This window comes from Balaenoptera borealis (assembly GCF_965194805.1).
Source record: "Balaenoptera borealis genome assembly, chromosome: 12".
Taxonomy (NCBI): Eukaryota; Metazoa; Chordata; class Mammalia; order Artiodactyla; family Balaenopteridae; genus Balaenoptera; species Balaenoptera borealis.
The window spans coordinates 43,246,228-43,262,695 of record NC_138869.1 but is presented as its reverse complement, the minus strand read 5'-3'; the positions used below and the strand labels follow the sequence as shown (position 1 = coordinate 43,262,695).

The following is a 16,468-nucleotide window of genomic DNA, read 5'->3' as shown; positions in this document are numbered from 1 at the left end:
ACCTGCAAATCTTTATTGTGCCCCCATGCCCAGGTCTGCACAGAGCCAGGGGAACACAGGGTTTTGGGCCCTTAGGCCACTATAGTTAGGGGACACACCAAGCAGGGGCTATGGCACAAGCAAAGGAGGAGTCTGATCTTTGAGACCTCAAGTGGCCCATGGAAACTAGCCTTTGTCCCCGGTGTCGTTGGTGCTGTGGAAGTCACCATCAGTTAGGCTTTTCAGTCCCAGGGCTCCAGCATCAGTGGGGAGGTGGAAGGGTGCACTCAGGGTGTCAAGCTCCCCTATTCAGGGTTGTGGGATGGACAGCCTGGCCGGAAGGACAGGACAACATGGGGTAGGGGGGGAGATGGAGAAAGGCCATCTCCTGCCCAGGGTCTCCGCTTCCCCCAATCGCTACAACAAGTAGGCATGAGAAGAGCTCAGTTTCCCACTATGAAAATTAGTGCTGGTCACCGACAACAGACCAGAGCAGTACCGACCAAATCCAGATCTTATGGCTCTTCATCCACTCCGGGCCTTCTGGCCCACCGAGAGCGCCTGAGCCCGGGCTTGGAATGCGCGCTGCCTAGAGCCCATGCCCCACCCAGGCCCCTGGGACTGCGGTAGGGACCACGGATTCTGGGGGTCTGTTAGGGCCCTGTCGGGGTGACTTTGAGCTGCCACAGCTGCGCCCACTGTCTGGGGTCAGGTGGAGAGTACCCCAGAGGTGTAGGCCCAGGGGAGAAAGCTGGGGTTCTTCAGGGGAATCATTAGGCTTCACAGGGAGAGTCTGGGCAGGGGGGCAGTCAATCTGCTGGACTTTAAGGGTTGCTGGGAGTTGCACCAGTTATGTGGAGTAGGGGTCTCCAGACACCTGGGGGGTCATGTAGTCAATCTGCGGGGCTCAGGGATACTAGAAGGGGCTCAGAATTTGAGCTCATTCAGAGATAAGGATCTATCAGGATCTCAGGGGCACTTGATGGTCTCAGGGAGTTTTACTTGACGCCCTCCCCCAGACACCGGCCGCCTCCCGGTTTCTCAAGGTCAGAGGGCCACTGGAAAACAACATGGTGTCACATAGAGGTCACTCAGGATCAACAGGCACTCAGTGGTGCCTCTGGTCTCTCAAGGTCAGGAGATTCCTGTGTCACTCTGGGGTCACTCTGAGTCACCCAGGTAGTCCCAGAGTCCCTCTTACTGGCATCCACAGACAGCAGTCAGCAGGTGGTGTACACAATGGCTCACAGCTGCATGTGATCAAGCAGCTCTGCTGCCTGCTGCTCCAGGGCCCACAGGGTGGTCACTTTCTTGCCCAGTGCCTGCGCATTCTGAGCCAGGTGGCGCTCCAACCCTGGGGATCAGGGTCATCTGAGCCAGGCTCTGACTTCTGGTCCTAATCTCTGACCCTGACTCTGACCCCAGCCCTAAATAAGCTCTAACCCTAATTAACATTTGACCTCCTGTTCTGGACTTTGACCCCAGCCTGACCCCTATATGAATCTGGACCTGACCTGCACACTGCCCTGACCCTCCCACACCAGCCCTATAACTCTGACCCTCCCTTCTGACCCTGACCACCCCCCATACCCACCCCACCATGGCCCAGCCACGTACCCTCTAGGCAGCTCCAGCTGTTCTGTGCCAGCTTTAGAAATTCTTGGGCCTCAGCTCATGCCCACTGTACCCGCTCTTCTGCATCTTGCACCGTGGCCACCGGGCTATGCGTGCCCTCCTGCAACTCCACCACACCTAACTGGGCCACCTGCAATTCCTAGAGCAGGACTAGATCTGAAACCCCACCCCACGTATACTCTACAGTCCCAAACACATTGCTACCCAAAGTTCCTGGGTTGGGGGGCAGGGGGTTTTAGAACTGAGACCCTGTCTCAGCCCAGCATAGCCCAGTCCCAGCCTAAACCCCATTTCACGCTATTCCAGAGGTGTCCCTGAGACCCTAATGTCCACTTTTCCCATCTCACCTTGCCCAGGCTCCCAGCCACACCCAAGGCATGTGCTGCTCACTCTTATGCCTCCTGGGCCTGCTGCTGACTCAGGGCCAAACAGGTCCTGAGAGCCACAGCTGCACTGGACAGATGCCCCAGGACCAGGGTCACATCCACTGCCAGTGCCACCCAGGCCAGGCGGCCTGCCACCTGAGGCAAAGATTGGGGAATCACAGAGAGGTCACAGCAGGGTAGAGCATTACATGGTCAGGGTATTTAGCACCGTGGTATCACAATTGGTCAAGGATCTCAGGGAAAGAATGGGGATCACAGCAGCCTCTGAGCAAGAGGTGTGAGGGAGCTGAGGGGTATGGGTGGGGTATCACCTCCTGTACACTGGCCTCCAGACGTCGAAGTCTCTGTTTCACCACCTGCAGCCCTTACTCTGCAGCCCTTGCACGAGTTCCCGCCTCAGCCAGCACTCCCTAAACATCCAGCGCTTGGTCCAGGGCCCTGGCTATACCCTCCCTGAAGGACACAGATGATCAGTCAGCCCAGCATTCCTTTCCTCCCCAACCTCTGACCTCTACCTCCAGCCTCCTGGCCCTTCACCTGGTCTGCTGTGCCTGATGGAGAACACCTTCAGCTTTGGGCAGCTCCTGGCCTACGGCATCTGGCACAGGGAGGGCACCCTGGATCTGATCCAGCAGGAGGGCAATGCCCGCTGCCCCACCTTGGGGGAGGGGCACCGCCAGCGCATGGCATGCCACCAGCTCCACACTCACAGCATCTGTGGGGATGGAGGTAGGGATCCTGGATGTGAACTCTGATCCCTGACCCAACGAACTTTGACCCTAATCTCTCACTCACCCTGCCTCTGACATGACTACACGGTGTGCTAGAGGCTTCCAAGAGCCAATTGTTAAATTTTCAGGAATTCTGTGAATCAGTTGTTAAATGACAGGAAGACTGAAATCAGTCACGGTGGGGATTACTGACGCCATAGAAATTGACAAACACTACAAATCAGTTCCTCCTGACCCCCAGGCCCCACTTGTAAAACATTTAGGAGCACACTAGTGCTCCCACCTGACCCCTGGTCAGCCCTGATGAGTATTCCTCATTCTAGAAGGAGTATCATAGCAGTGTCCTGGATGCCCACCTGCCCCTGCCCCTGACCTCAGCTGTGAACAGACACACAACAAGCAGACATGTACCCAAGAGGAAATGCTGGATGGGCTGCACAGTTGCTTGCATGTGAGCCATGGTGGCCACACCCCAGACCCCCCTGCATGACGCCACATCTCCCAGGCCTGGATTCCCATGGAGCTTGCAGTGGCCTGGATTTGCTGTTGCTGGTAGGGGTGGGTCAGATGTGGAATATGTCTCTTGCAACCCCATGGCCAAGCCATGGTACCCTGTGACTCCCACCATGCTCTCCTCCACAGCCCCCATGGCTCTGTACCAGTCGCTGACACTGCTCCAAGGCTGTGACCGCCATGTCCAGGCTATAGGAGGAGTTATGGGAGGTAACCAGAGCCCACTGGGAGGTAGGCAGAGTTCCAGCACAAGAGGGAACACCACAGGGCACAGGAACATAGACCAACCGAGGTCCCCGACCCCTACATTCCTAAGGGATCCAGTGAGGAATGCATGTCCCAGCTCTCCCATTGCCCTACACCCAGTTTACCCCTAGGAGAGAGTCCTCGCCTTGGCAAAGCCTCCCACAGTGACCCATATCTCCACCTACCACTCCAGCTTTGACTAGGAGCTGCAGAAGCTGAGGGTGCAGCCTCTGGGCCCTGTGGACCAGCCCCTTCAATTTCAGCTGCCACACAGCTGTCCCTCTGGGCCAGCCCATCCCCCACAGCAGCTTCTCTGTCCACCACCAGGCCTCCTGGGCCTGTCCCAGGATGCCGTCTTGTCCTCCAACTGTGGCCACGACCTGGGTTGTAAGCATGGCCTCTTGAGAAAGCAGGGCAGCTGAGGAGGCCTGGGCCTCAGCACCTGCAGGGGATAGGAACGATAGACACAGGGTTGGCTCAGGGCTCCATTGGCAGGGTCAGTCAGACTCCTGGGTCCCTCAGATATGTAAGCAAAGGCACCTGGTCCCTTCCTCCTGCCCCAGCCTAGACCCCACCGTCACCTGCGGCCCACCTACCTGCCTACTTGGCCTCACCTTGGGCTCCTGTGGCCTTCTTGAGCCAGGCCGAGCCCTTGACACAGTCTAGCTTCCAGGATAATTCTTCCAGATGTTCACACTGCCCCCTAACCCATGGCTCTCTTTCTGCTACAACCTGTCCTTTGGCCCACAGTGTCTGGGCCAACGTGGTTGTTTCCAGCCTGTGGGAGGATGGAGTATCAGTCTGGCCAGAGATGCCCTTTCCTCCCTGATTCCTCACTCAAGAAAACTCACCTCACTCCCAGACCCAGGACTCAGACAGGCCAACCCAAGACCCTCTGAATCCCTGACCCTGGGAGGCTAGCTGGAGACCTCCTTCCTACTGACCCCAGACCCCTTGCCTGAGTCCAGCTATCCATTCCGTAGGTTGTCGTAGGGGCCCCACAGCAGGGGAAGGAGATTTCAGGAGTGTCTGGGCCTGCTGGAGTACCCCCTCCAGGCCTGCAGGTGCCCCCAGCACCCCAGCCAGGCATCCCCTGGCATAAGGCGGCCACCTCGTGGGCCACAGAGTCCAGCTGCAGCTGGAGCAGAGCCAGGTGTTGGTCCCAGGAGGTGAAACAGGGAGGGCAGGACGTGCAGTGTGGGAAGCCACTTCTGGAGCCACGGGCACATGCCTGGCACCTCAGCCCTGAGATGCCCTCTCTGCAGCAGCAGGTGCCTGTGTGTGGGTCACAGCTGGGCGAGATGGAGCCCGGGGGGTCACAGGCACAGGCTGTGGGGGAGAGAGAGAGTCAGGGTAGGGAGCAAGCAGCACTCACCCTAGCCTTGCCGCCAAGAAGCCTGAGGAGGAGAATGACCCTGTGTGAGTATGAGAGCCTCACCTAAGCCACTGCTCAGAGCAGTCATGGGGGAACTTCCCTGGTGGTCCAGTGGGTAAGACTCCGTGCTCCCAATGCAGGGAGCCCGGATTCGATCCCTGGTTGGGGAACTAGATCTCGCATGCATGCCACAACTAAGATGCCGCACACCACAACTAAAAAGATCCCACGTGCCGCAGCTAAGACTCAGCACGGCCAAAATAAATAAATAAATTTTTTTTAAAAAAAGAGAACGGTCATGGGTACTGGCATCTACCCCAGCCAGAGAGGCCATACTGCATGGCAGCCTTTGGGCAGGAAAACGGCACAGGGCTCCAGGTGCTCTACAGCCCAGGCAGGGGTCAGTTAGGGTCAAGACTGGCAGGCGGGGTCAGGAAAGAACCACCCAATGTGTCTGCTCCGCAGGCCTACCCGACCTGGCCCTTGCCAACACTCTTTCCCCACAGCTGTTTTCACGAGTATTTCGTTAAGTTTTGGAGAAAACAGCAATAAACACGTGCTCTCGCTCAGGACAACCCGGTGGCTCCCCCGCCACCCCACAGGGAGGATCCCGTCAGGACAGCCTCACCCCTGGTGGTGGATTGTGTGAATGCCCTGCTCACCTCTGCACTCCCGCTCTGGGTCACCCCAGTACCCATCCTGATACCAGGAGCAGTGCGGCCCCCAAATCCTGCCTGGCAGGGGCACTGACCCGTGACCTGAAGGAGTGTGTGGCCAGTCCGCAGAAACAAAGAGCCTCCTCTGGGGGAGGGAGAAGGAAAGGAGAGCTCAGAGGCAGCACGCTGTCGCCTCCTCTCAGCCCTGTTCCTGCCCAGGCAGCACTCGTACCTGTGCTTGGCTGAAGGCTTCTCCCCTCCTGCTTCCTCTGGTCTGACCCTCTTGGCCGGCCCCCACCTTGTCCCCACATTGCCAGCCTTGCCTCCCACACACCGGCCCTCTGGGTTCTCAACTCCTGACCTGCTCCTCTGTGTCCTGAGTGGAGCACCCCACTGTTTCCACACCCTCACCCCCCGACTCCTACCCTCTCCTCACCAAGGACTCGAGAACACACTTCAGACCTCATCTCATTCAGTCCCTGACGTCTCTCCTCCTGGAAACGCTCACTTCCCGCGGCCATCCATCTCTGCCTGCATCTCCCAATCCTCCCCCTCCGCCCATGTCTCCTCTGCCTCCTTCCCAGCCGCACCCGGCCCCACCCGTGCCACACTCGTTCTGCTTGCCATGACCAACTCACAGTGCTTCACCTACACGCCAACACATGGCGGCACGCGGGGTCGGGCCCATGTGGTCTCATGTCTGCTCATAGCTAATGTTGCACAAGAGCACACACAGCTGCTTGCAGCCACACACACCACTGCTGGTAGTCACATTAACACTCACACTCACACCAGCCATAAATCACACCACAGGCACACACATTCACTCACACCTGGCCACTGCCACATGCTATGTGCGACAAGGGCTCACTCACCGGGTGATACACTGGTTGCAAAGTGTGTTGGGCACGGCGGTTGCAGGGCTCACAGCCTCGGGCCCCCCCCAGGTTCCAGAAGAGGGGGGCACAGCGGCTATAGTCCCGCCCCAGCGTGTGTGGGTAGCAGGGGCACTGCCCGCTGACCTGGTTGCAGAAGCAGGCTTCAGCCCCAGACAGGCACCTCGCAGGTATGGTGCCCCAGCGGTCACAGCCACAGCCCGGGGAGAGGAAGGGCTTGACGGGGTCTGAGGAAAGAGAACGCACCGCCTACCTTGGGATACCCTCACCCATCCCACTCACACACTCATGCCGGCAGCCCCCTTGGTGCAGGGCACTGCCTTGGAAGCCAGGCTCGCAGTGGGCACAGCTAGGGCCATGGCTGTGGTGCAGACAGCGTTGGCAGTGTCCACTGTGGGGGTCACAGGCGGCTGGATCACGGGATCAATATTGTTGTTGCACTGGCAGGGCTGGCACGGACTCCTTCTGGGGTCATCTCCTGGCCAAGGGTGCCCAAAGCAGCCCGAGGAGCAGCGGTCGCAGCGGGGGCCTGGAGTGGATTGGGGTCTGTGTGGGTTGTCTCAGTAGTCTTCCTGTACCTTTGGGGCCTCTGGGTCCCACTTAAGCAGCCAAAAGGTCTGAGGTCCGGCCAGGAGGGCAGAGGACACAATAGCTATATTATGACCCATCTTCTTGGCTTACAAGTTCCATGACTATAATTCCTCAAGAATGGGAACTTCTTGAGGAGAGGAGCGCACCCTGCAGCTCGAACACACAGGTGACACTGGCAAAGATTTGCCTCGTGGACCTGATGGGATTGTGAACAAGTGAGCAGGGCCATGGGTTTGTCGCTGCCAACCATGCCTCACCTGCATAGCCAGGTGCACAGAGACACAGGACACGTCCACTGGTGCTGTCCACATGGCCGGAAGTCCCATGATAGATGTCTGAGCCAGGGTGCCCAGGACAGAGGCAAGGCCGGCACTGCTGGCCTGAGCCCAGGGTGGGGTCTCCGTAGTAGCCATCCAAGCACCTGGGGGCAGTAGCACATGGAATGGGGCCTAGCCCACTCATCATGATCCCTCCCCAACCCTTCCAGTGGCAGCCTCACCTCTCACGGTGCTGGCCCATTGTGGCCCCGTGGCAGTCCTGGTAGACTCCTTTGAGTGGATGGCACAACTCAGCATAACAACCCAAGAGGCAAAGGTTGGAGGTGGGGGAAGAGGTGGGTGCAGTCCGCATATAACATATGCATAAATGCCATATGATTCACCTGCTCAGGACCGCCTCCCCAGAAGGCAAGCACAAGGACCCATTTTAAGAGGATGTTTTCCCCCCAAACATCTGAGAATGTTTCAACTTAAAGCTTAAGGTTATAAAAAGCAGCAGCTCCATTGCAGGCACAGGGTTGGCAGCGTAGGAAGCTCCATCAGCCATAGAGGCAGCGGTCCCAGCAGCGACCAGCAAGGCACTGCCCGTTCACAGGGTTACAAATGGCATTGGTGGCACCCTTGGTGTGGCAGCGGCATTCTGTGGGAAATGACAGGGCAATCAAGCCCTAGAGAAAGGAGATGGCTGGTCCCAGACACCACACCCACTGGCCCTGAAGGCTCACCACGGCAGCCAGTGGGCCGGAAGCCATATGTTCCAGGCCTGCAGTGGTCACAGGTATGACCAACGATGTTAGGGTGGCAGCGGCACTGCCCACCCAGCAGGGCACACTCGGTGCTCAGTGAACCCTGTGGGTGGCACTCACACGCTGCCAGGAGAAAGGGTAAGATCAGATGAACCTCGTGGAGCCTCCTGCAACCCCTATCCTTCAGCCCCCTCAAGCCAGGGCCACACACTCACCAAGGCCACCCCCCTGGAACAGGGCAGAGATGCTGCAGGCAAGGTGGGCACAGGCCTCAGGCATAGTGCTGGAAAGGCTCATCCTCGCTGCCTCCATGCAGCCCACCTTGTGGAGCTCCTGCAAGTGCCCCGTGGCCCCAGGGTCCACAGATCTCAGTCCAGGCAACCCTTTCACCTGTGGCAGGAGCACAACCTAGTAGGAAGGTAGAGGGTGGAGGGCAGGGGGTAGTGAACCCAGCCCCACTCACTAACACCTACAATGGAACTTCTGTACGTTGGCCCTCACAGCCCCTTCCCGCCCCTTTCCTGTTTCTCTTTTGATTCTGTTTCTCCTTCCTCTCCAATAGCCCTGATCTAGTCCAGGCAATGCCACCTCTCACTCAGAATCATTGAAGTATCTTCCCCCTAACAATCCATCCTCCCCATGTCTCTTCCCTGCTCAAATCCCTTCCAGGGCTCCCCATTTCCCCAGGATAAGCCCTTCGCCTGGCCCACAAGTTCCTGTGAGGTCTGGCACCTGCCAGTCTCACCTTCTATCCTTGGCATGTGCTTTTCGCTGCCTGATTCCCCTTCCCTACACTCTCCACCTGTCTCAATCCTCTTGGTGCAACTCTAGGTCTCCACAAGCCCCTGTCCCCTGAGCCCACTGCATCCATATTGTCCTGCTAATTTGTGTCTCCACCCAGATGTAGGGTGGAATCTCTAGGATCTCACCGAATCCAGAAGGATGGTGCCCCCTGCCCAGGTCTCCGCACCCCCTTGGTCCGCCATAGCCGCAGGGTCATGGAGTAGCGTGTTCCAGGTTCAAAGCAGAAAAGTCTGGATAGAAACACAGCTCTGCAGGGACTGGGGAGAGGAGTCAGGGTTGGGTAAGGAGGTCATGACCATGTGGTCCCAGGAATGCCCCATTTCCACTGTGCAGATATGGGGTCCAACATTTCATCATACGACCAATGGAAAAAGACCAACTTCTTAAGCCCTGCCCTGTTTTAAATTAGGTTCCTGTTTTGATTGTTCTATGACATGATGGTATTCCATATTGGGAGGTTTCTACTTTGTTTGGGTATTGCTTTGAATGTGTTGGCTACATAATAGGGTCTTGGTATTTTGGGGGTCACGGGGTCTAGCCTACCTGTGTACCTGGGTCAAGGCCACCTGGAACAGCTGCTCTGAGGGCAGCAGATGGGCACAGCGGGTACTGCTGGGCTGGGATTGAGCACGGACCCTGACTAATGCCTGCCACTCTTCAGGTGCCTAGGGTTAGGGGCCAGTGGTCATAGAGCTGCCCCTACCCACCACCCGGCACCACCCATCCACCTGCCTGGCACCCATGCTACTGACCTGGGTCTCATAGTGTAGGACAATGTCACACTCCAGGGCAGGAGGCACTATGGGTGCCAGAAGAGAGAGGCCAGCCCCATCAACCACACGTGCAAAGTCTGAGCCAGTCCACAGTGTACAGCCAGCTCCCTGATGCAGGGGCAGGGGCTCCTTTGGGGTCTGGATGTGAGACATTGACTGCCAGGTCCAGACCACTCCAGGACCTAGGACCCTCAGGATTTAGGTTCCCATTCCTCTAAGACCCCAGGGACTCATAGCCCCGGGGCTTGGGCCCATCCCTACTAAGACCTAGCGGCCTGTGACCCAACCCTGTTCCTCACACTCCTCACCTTGGGCAGCTGGTATTTGTAACAGGCTCACCTGGCAGGGTGGAGGGCACACCGAGGGACACGCTGTCTCTGAAGTCGGGGCCTGAGCCAACCAGGGGAGGTCCCTGCGGCTTGTGTACAGTGGGGAGGAGCAGGCTCGGGGGCTCCCTGGGGGCAAGTCAGGTGTCAGTGTCCTCCCACACTGTCCTGGGTGAGGATTTTTTTTGTCCGTGCCGTGCAGCTTGTGGGATCCTACTTCCCCGAGCAGGGATCAAACCCTCGCCCGAGGCAGTGAGAGCTGGGAGTCCTAACCACAGGACTGCCAGGGAATTCCCTGTCCTGGGAATATGGACTCCATCCAAGACACCAAACTTCTGACCATGCTGATGCTGCCTCACTTGGACCTGCCTCACCTTCCTAACCCTGTCTGGCCTCTTCTTCCAACTAGCTCTCTCTGGACACTCTCTCCCTCCCCTGAGCACCAAGGTGTGAGCCTTGACTTCCTCCTGCCCCTGCCCTTCCTGGACACTCACAGGCAGCTGGGGGTCAGCAGGCTGGAGGCCCAGACCAAGCTCAGCTTCAGCAGTGGCCTGGTCGAGGGCAGCACAGAAGTACCCAGACCGGCGTTCACAGCAGTGGCGGCCACGGAGGTGGGGCCGGCAGAGGCAGAGGCAGAGGCCCTCCCCTGCAGAACACCTGAGCCAGCATACGGGTGGGGACGGGACAGAGTCAACTCCCAATTCTTGTCCCTTGACCTGGACCCCCAGTCCTTGCCTTGTACCTGTTGCTGTAGGCACCCCCCAAAGTCACAGTCACAGGGCCGACAGCCTAGAGAGTCACTACTCAGACCCCAGAAGTTGGGCTATAAGAGAGAGTAGGTGGGTGGAGGAGGGAAAGGAAGACCTGGGCAAGGAGAGGAGGGTCAGGAGCCTGGAAGGCCATATGCTGGGACTGCTCGTTGCAGGAAGAAGCAAGGGTGAGCCCAGGGCTGGAATGCTCTTCTGCCTCTGGCTGAGAAGTGGAGAGGAGACCCTGGTGTACCCCTGCACGGCTTCATGGAGGTGAGGTAAGAGGTAAGAAGATGAGGTCACAGCCAGGGGTAAAATAAAAGTTAAACAAAGGATTTGTAATGTTCAAGGAGAGGCAAGAAGGGGATACACTGAGTGTCCCTTCAAACACTTTTGCTGTGAAACACCTTTAAATTCAGTGCATAATACTGTTGTAACTCCTTTAAATGTTTTTCTTTCTTTTGTTCCCAAAGCTCCCACCTGAGGGCATGTGTTGGTTCAGCTAGCCAAGGTGGCGCTGACTCTAGTGACCAGGTCAGGAAGTGGCACCAACCCACCAGCAAGGCTTAGTCTACAGTCACAGATTACAACCTTGTACTTGTCAGCTTCTAGAAGCTCAGCACCCAAAATCAAGGTCAAATCAGAAGGTGAGTCAAGCCTCACCAGACAACGGCTGCAGTCCCATCCAGAGACAAAGTGTTTGCAGTGACAGGCACCACTGGAGAGATCACAGGCATGAGTGCCAGGGACGCAGCTCCGGGGATCGCATCTGCAGGCTAAGGCATAGGGCTGTCAGAGTGCTAATTAGACTGCTGCAGGGGTAGGTAGGCGCATGCATTATTAGGGTAGTAATTGGGGGCAGAGCAAGGAGGACATGGGGGTGGGGGTCCACTCTGAGGGTCACTCACACTGGCAGCCCTTTGACTGCGAGAGGCTCAGGCCATAGCGACCAGGCCAGAAGAGTCACAGCGCTGGCCCCACACGTGAACTTTGCAGCGATACTGCCCAGAGAGGAGGCCCGAGGTTTCATCTGTGTGGGCATCACACAAACCCCCTTCCAGGGCACCCAAAGGGTTGCAGTCACAAGCTAGATCAGGGGTCAGAAGTGCGGACAGAGTCAGGTCAGAGGTCACCATTGAAACTGAAGGAACAGGGTCAGAATTAGGATTGGGGGTTGGAGGGCTCACGTTTGCAGGAGTGAAGGGAGCAGGGAGCCTCCCTGGGATCTCGGTGGAAGGGCTGGCAGAGCTCACAGCGGCACCCAGCTGTGCTGTGTTGACATGCATCACACACACCTCTACTGACGTTGCCAGATGCGAGATACAGGGCCACGTCAAAGTGACAACTGCGGGCATGCCCATGACACTCACATTCTGGAGCAGAACAAGGAAGGTGGCTATGGAGTGGGCTGGCCTGGTAGGCATGGGGGTGCCCAGGCTCTGCTGCCTGCCATGGGTGGTCCTGGTGCAGGTCCTGGCAGCGCTCAGTGGGTACCAGCTCTGTGGTGGCAGGAGACACAAAGGCCATGCACCTGGCAGGGAGGATGGCAAGACGAGTCTGCCCCGGTCCCCCAGCTTGCCCTCCCACCAGCCACAGGATGCCCCTCCTACGGTACTCACCATGCCTTCCACGTTGTGTGGGACCCTGGGTGCAGGCCTGCACTCAGCGGCACGGCCATGGCACAGGCAGCTGCCTTGGACCACAAGCTCAGAGGGCATAGTAGTAGAAGGGGTGTCCCTTGAGGCCCCCTGGGGCCTGTCACCCAGTGTGTGCAGTTTGAAGTTCCCACGGAGGTTAGTGACATGCAGGAGCTCTGGAGACAGATCGAGAGCCCTCAGGTACACTGGTTGTTACCCCTCTATGGCTGAGATAGAGAAGGAACTGGGGTGGGGTGGTCTCTCCCCTCTCTACATCATTGCAGCCACCTCCTCCAGCACCCATGCTGTAGAACTCCCCCATCCCTGCTCCCCTGATTATACCATTCTAGGATGACCACAGCCTAATGGTGATTATCCCACCTCTGCACTGTTCCAGACCTGATATCACTCCTGAGCTGAGACCTGCACATCCCATTGCTTCCTGGACACCCCTTTCTGGTATCTCTATAGATGTTAGAAACCTGCTTCCCCAAGGTAGTAAAGGATTCCAGTCCCCAGCCCGTCATTAGAAATCAGCTTATCCAGACAAACCACATAAGGTATGTTTATTTATTGACTGCCTTTCTCATTTTTATGTCAGCTCCAAGACAGATAACTTGTCTATCTGCACCCCACTGAGCAAGGCCCAGAAGATGCCTGGCACACAGTGGGGCTCCATGGGCACTTGTTAAATGTACACATGGATGGAAAGATGGGTCCATGGCTCCTCTTGCTCCTCACAGCTTAAGTCAGCTACCAAGCCGAGGCCACCTCCTGTATCTCTTTGCCAGAGCTCCCCTTTCTCTTGATCAGAGGAACACACAACAGCTGCTCTAGGCCCTAGTAGGGCGGGGTGCGTGTGCGTGTGTGTGCGCGTGCTCAGGGTAAGTAGTTGGTAATAATCGAAGTCAAGGTGGGTGGAGAACGTAGAATGTAGAGAAAAAGCTACTTCGGGGTTTGTCCTCCTGCTCTGGTACTCTCCTGGCCTGGCTCTGGGCTGCCCTGCTGGGTTATGATTATGTCTCTCTTGTCCTTTAACAAGACTTCTGTTTTACAAGGAAGAGGTCACACCCAGAGACGCCCTGGTGCCACCTGGAGGCAGCTTCAGGAACGCAGGGTACCAATTAGGGCCAGGGTGATGAATCAAAGTGGGAGGGCAGACAGGGGACCGTGACGGGGAACAGTGACGGTGGCTCACAAAGGGAAGAGTTATGAGGTACAGTGTGATAGGAGCAGAGGTGGGGGACAAAGATTGGGCTGGCATGGCCAGCAGTGATGAGGATCACAATGGGGCCTCACAAGGGAATTCAGTGATGGGGCAGAGATAAGGGACAGAGATGAAAACTGCTACCCATGCCAGTCCCTATGCACTGGGCACAGGTATGGGGAACATGGGACAGGAATGGGGAGCCATAACAGGGACCATAATGCAGCAGAGCTGGGAAACAATCCTTGGGGGACTGGGCTGGCTTGCCCGCTACCCTGCCCCACGGGTGTGCATACCCAGGTAGGACCTCACCTTCCACCAGTGAGTATCTGGTTTTCCCAACAAAGGAGTACAAGACTGGCTGTGGGGATAATTACCCTGAACCTTGGTATTATTTGGGTTCTCCACCAGAATGGCTGGATCCGGAACTTTGAAATTACCTAAGCAGCAAGCCTGAGCCTCTGGCTTCATCCCAGGGCCCAACCCCCCTTCCTCTGGGCCTGACCTCTCCCTCAGTGGAAGGCTCAATGTCTTGAGTAACGCTGCTCACAGATGAGGTCACTGACTCTGTGGCCAGGGGAAAGAGAAATCCCAGGAAAGACGCCTAAGCAGTTGTGGGCAAAGTAGCGGTACATGTGCCAGAAGTGGCCATGGTCCACTGAGCGCTCAAGGAGCAGAGCCAGAATGTCTGGGGACAGGAGGGGGTCCTTGGGTCACCAGGGGCAAACATCACCGGTGGCCATCAGGTCAGGAGGCAGAGAATAAGCTTTCAGTCTCGGGCACTGGGTCACCCTGAAAGTCATGATGAGGTGGGTAAAGTAAAAGGCATCTTCTAGGTCCAGCTGGTGACATTCTCAACACCTGTAACCACAAGGGCTGGTCAGTGGCCAGGCCTTGACCCTGATCCCAGCCCTGCACACATGGGCACACAAGAACCCTCACCACGCTCTGCTTGCCACCAGGTCTTTTTGCCACCAGGACCACTCTAGGAGATCACATTCTCAATGCCATGGCTTTTCCAGTCCTGAGAGTCACAAAAGAAGCAATTCTCAGCATCCTGGAGTGCCCAATGAGACTGACTAGTCAGGAGGTGCTTGGTTGGCTACAACCCCCTCCAAAATTTCACAGCACAGGCCTCTCCCTCTGGCTCTCGTCAATGACCTGAACTCCCACAGGTGCTGAACCTGCCCAAGAAAATCCAAGATACCATCTCCAGAGCCCATACCCTCCTCCCTACCTGTAAGTTACTGACAATGCAGTACAGTTCAGGGCCATGGAGGCCACAGGTGGATGAGGTTCGAAGGACCTGGCCACAGCCAATAATCAGGTTGCTGGTAGGTGGGTAGCAGCTGCCGCCTGAGCAGCCGGGTGGAGGAAGTTTGTCTGGCACCTCCCGGGCAATTGTTCTGGGAGCCTGGACTGGGAGGGGCAGGGTCTGAGTATAGAGATCCTAGGGGTACGCCCTCCACCTCACCCCATCCCACAGTGTGGCCCGATGATTTCTTCTCCCCCTCCACATGGCTCTCAGGTAAAAAGACCACCTCTCACCCATCGGTGGCAGCAGCAGCAGAGCTGAAAGGAGGGGCTAGCCCGGCTGGGGGTCCTGGGCAGTTGGAGCTAGAATCAGGCCCGAGAGAGAGAGAGAATACAGAGTGTGCCCCTAGCTGGGCTGCCCTTGAGGATCTGAGTGTGGCCCTCAGGTCCTTCCCCATACTCACATGGTAGATGAACTCAAGGCTGCCAGAGGCAAGGAGCATGCAGGGTTGTGGAGTCATGGTGCAGCTGGGAGAAGGGTGGGGGGAGTCCCCAGAGCCTGGGAAACCAAGAGAGGCCGTGCCCAGGGAAAGGATATTAATAGCAGTCACCAGATGCAGAAGAAAGGTGGGGAGGGGAGCACCAAGAAGCAGAGCTTCTCTACAGGTCCGCCATCCAACGCAGCTGGTGCTCGTGCGGCCAGGGTTCAGACTAACCCTCAGAGACAGAAAGGATCCAATTCTCATTCAAATGAGGCTTCCACCCCTAGCTCTGAAAGGCTGTTCGTCTCCAGGAGCCTCTGGGGAATGTATCCCCCTCCCCGCCAGCCCCAGCCACTGCCTTTCAGGCTGGGCAGACAGTGAAGGACTGGCAGATGGGCAGGGAGCTAGTTTTGTTCAGGGCTCAGGGCCCTGTCCCCTCTCCAAAGCAGGAAGAACCAATAATGTCTGAACATACAGGCCCCTGTTGGAAGACATGCTGAGGCTGGACCTGGGAATAGAGCACTTGGAACCCAGGGAGAAAGCACTGAGAGGCAGTGTGGAAACTCTCCAGGCTCAGAGACCGCAGCACTCCACCCATCCAAGATAATTCCTTGGTCAGTGAGGGGACTCTGTGGCCCTACAACCCAGAGCCACCCTGGCCCCTGACTCAAGCCCCAACCCCTTGCCACCAACTGGGGAAGTCGAGGATAGTCCCTCTCCAGAAAGAAGCAGAGGAAAGAATAGGCAGAAGTACTTCAGCCGATTTAGGCCCCGCCCTACCCCAGACAAGCCCACACAAAGCGCCAAGGTTTCAGCCAGAGTAGACTGGAAGACAAGGCCAGGCTGTCTGCACCGCCCCTTCCCTGGCCTAAAAACCTGCAGGCTGCAAGGTTCCCCACAGAGCCACCTATTGTCCTCCTCCAAGGGAGCTATCTGGATAACAAACCAGGGCAGCCCCAAGCGGAGGTGTCCCACCTTAGAGTGGCTCTGCCCCTGCCCTCAGGGGCCCGGAGGCTGCCCTTCACTCACATCCATGACCTTCCCTGGGCTACCAGGACCCTCTCTGGCATTCCTATTCCTGGGGCTACCTTTCCTAAACACTCAAGCTGGCTTACCAGCAGTCACACACACAAAAAAAGACCATGGAGTGTGGGCAGGGAGACTGGAAGGTGGAAAGGTATAAAACGTGATAGATGGAATAGTG

At 57.2% G+C, this 16,468-nt stretch overlaps 1 pseudogene across 1 annotated transcript; it reads right to left on the bottom strand.

Annotated features, from left to right (window-relative positions):
• Positions 1-27: 27 nt before the first annotated feature.
• On the bottom strand, positions 28-15,537 carry LOC309607386 (laminin subunit beta-2-like; annotated as a pseudogene). The gene is made up of 33 exons (XR_014249662.1): positions 15,077-15,537; positions 14,766-14,947; positions 14,459-14,585; positions 14,320-14,381; positions 13,969-14,216; positions 13,841-13,857; positions 12,304-12,497; positions 11,872-12,215; positions 11,593-11,771; positions 11,348-11,460; positions 10,678-10,758; positions 10,430-10,592; positions 9,909-10,064; positions 9,589-9,765; positions 9,380-9,501; positions 8,962-9,093; positions 8,248-8,440; positions 8,012-8,155; positions 7,778-7,926; positions 7,508-7,575; positions 7,266-7,429; positions 6,702-6,946; positions 6,397-6,644; positions 5,528-5,623; positions 4,449-4,819; positions 4,105-4,268; positions 3,391-3,932; positions 3,143-3,280; positions 2,538-2,715; positions 2,312-2,453; positions 1,962-2,135; positions 1,597-1,753; positions 28-1,333 (listed from the first exon to the last, which is right to left on the bottom strand). The product of XR_014249662.1 is annotated as a laminin subunit beta-2-like (transcript).
• Between the last annotated feature and the right edge of the window lie 931 nt (positions 15,538-16,468).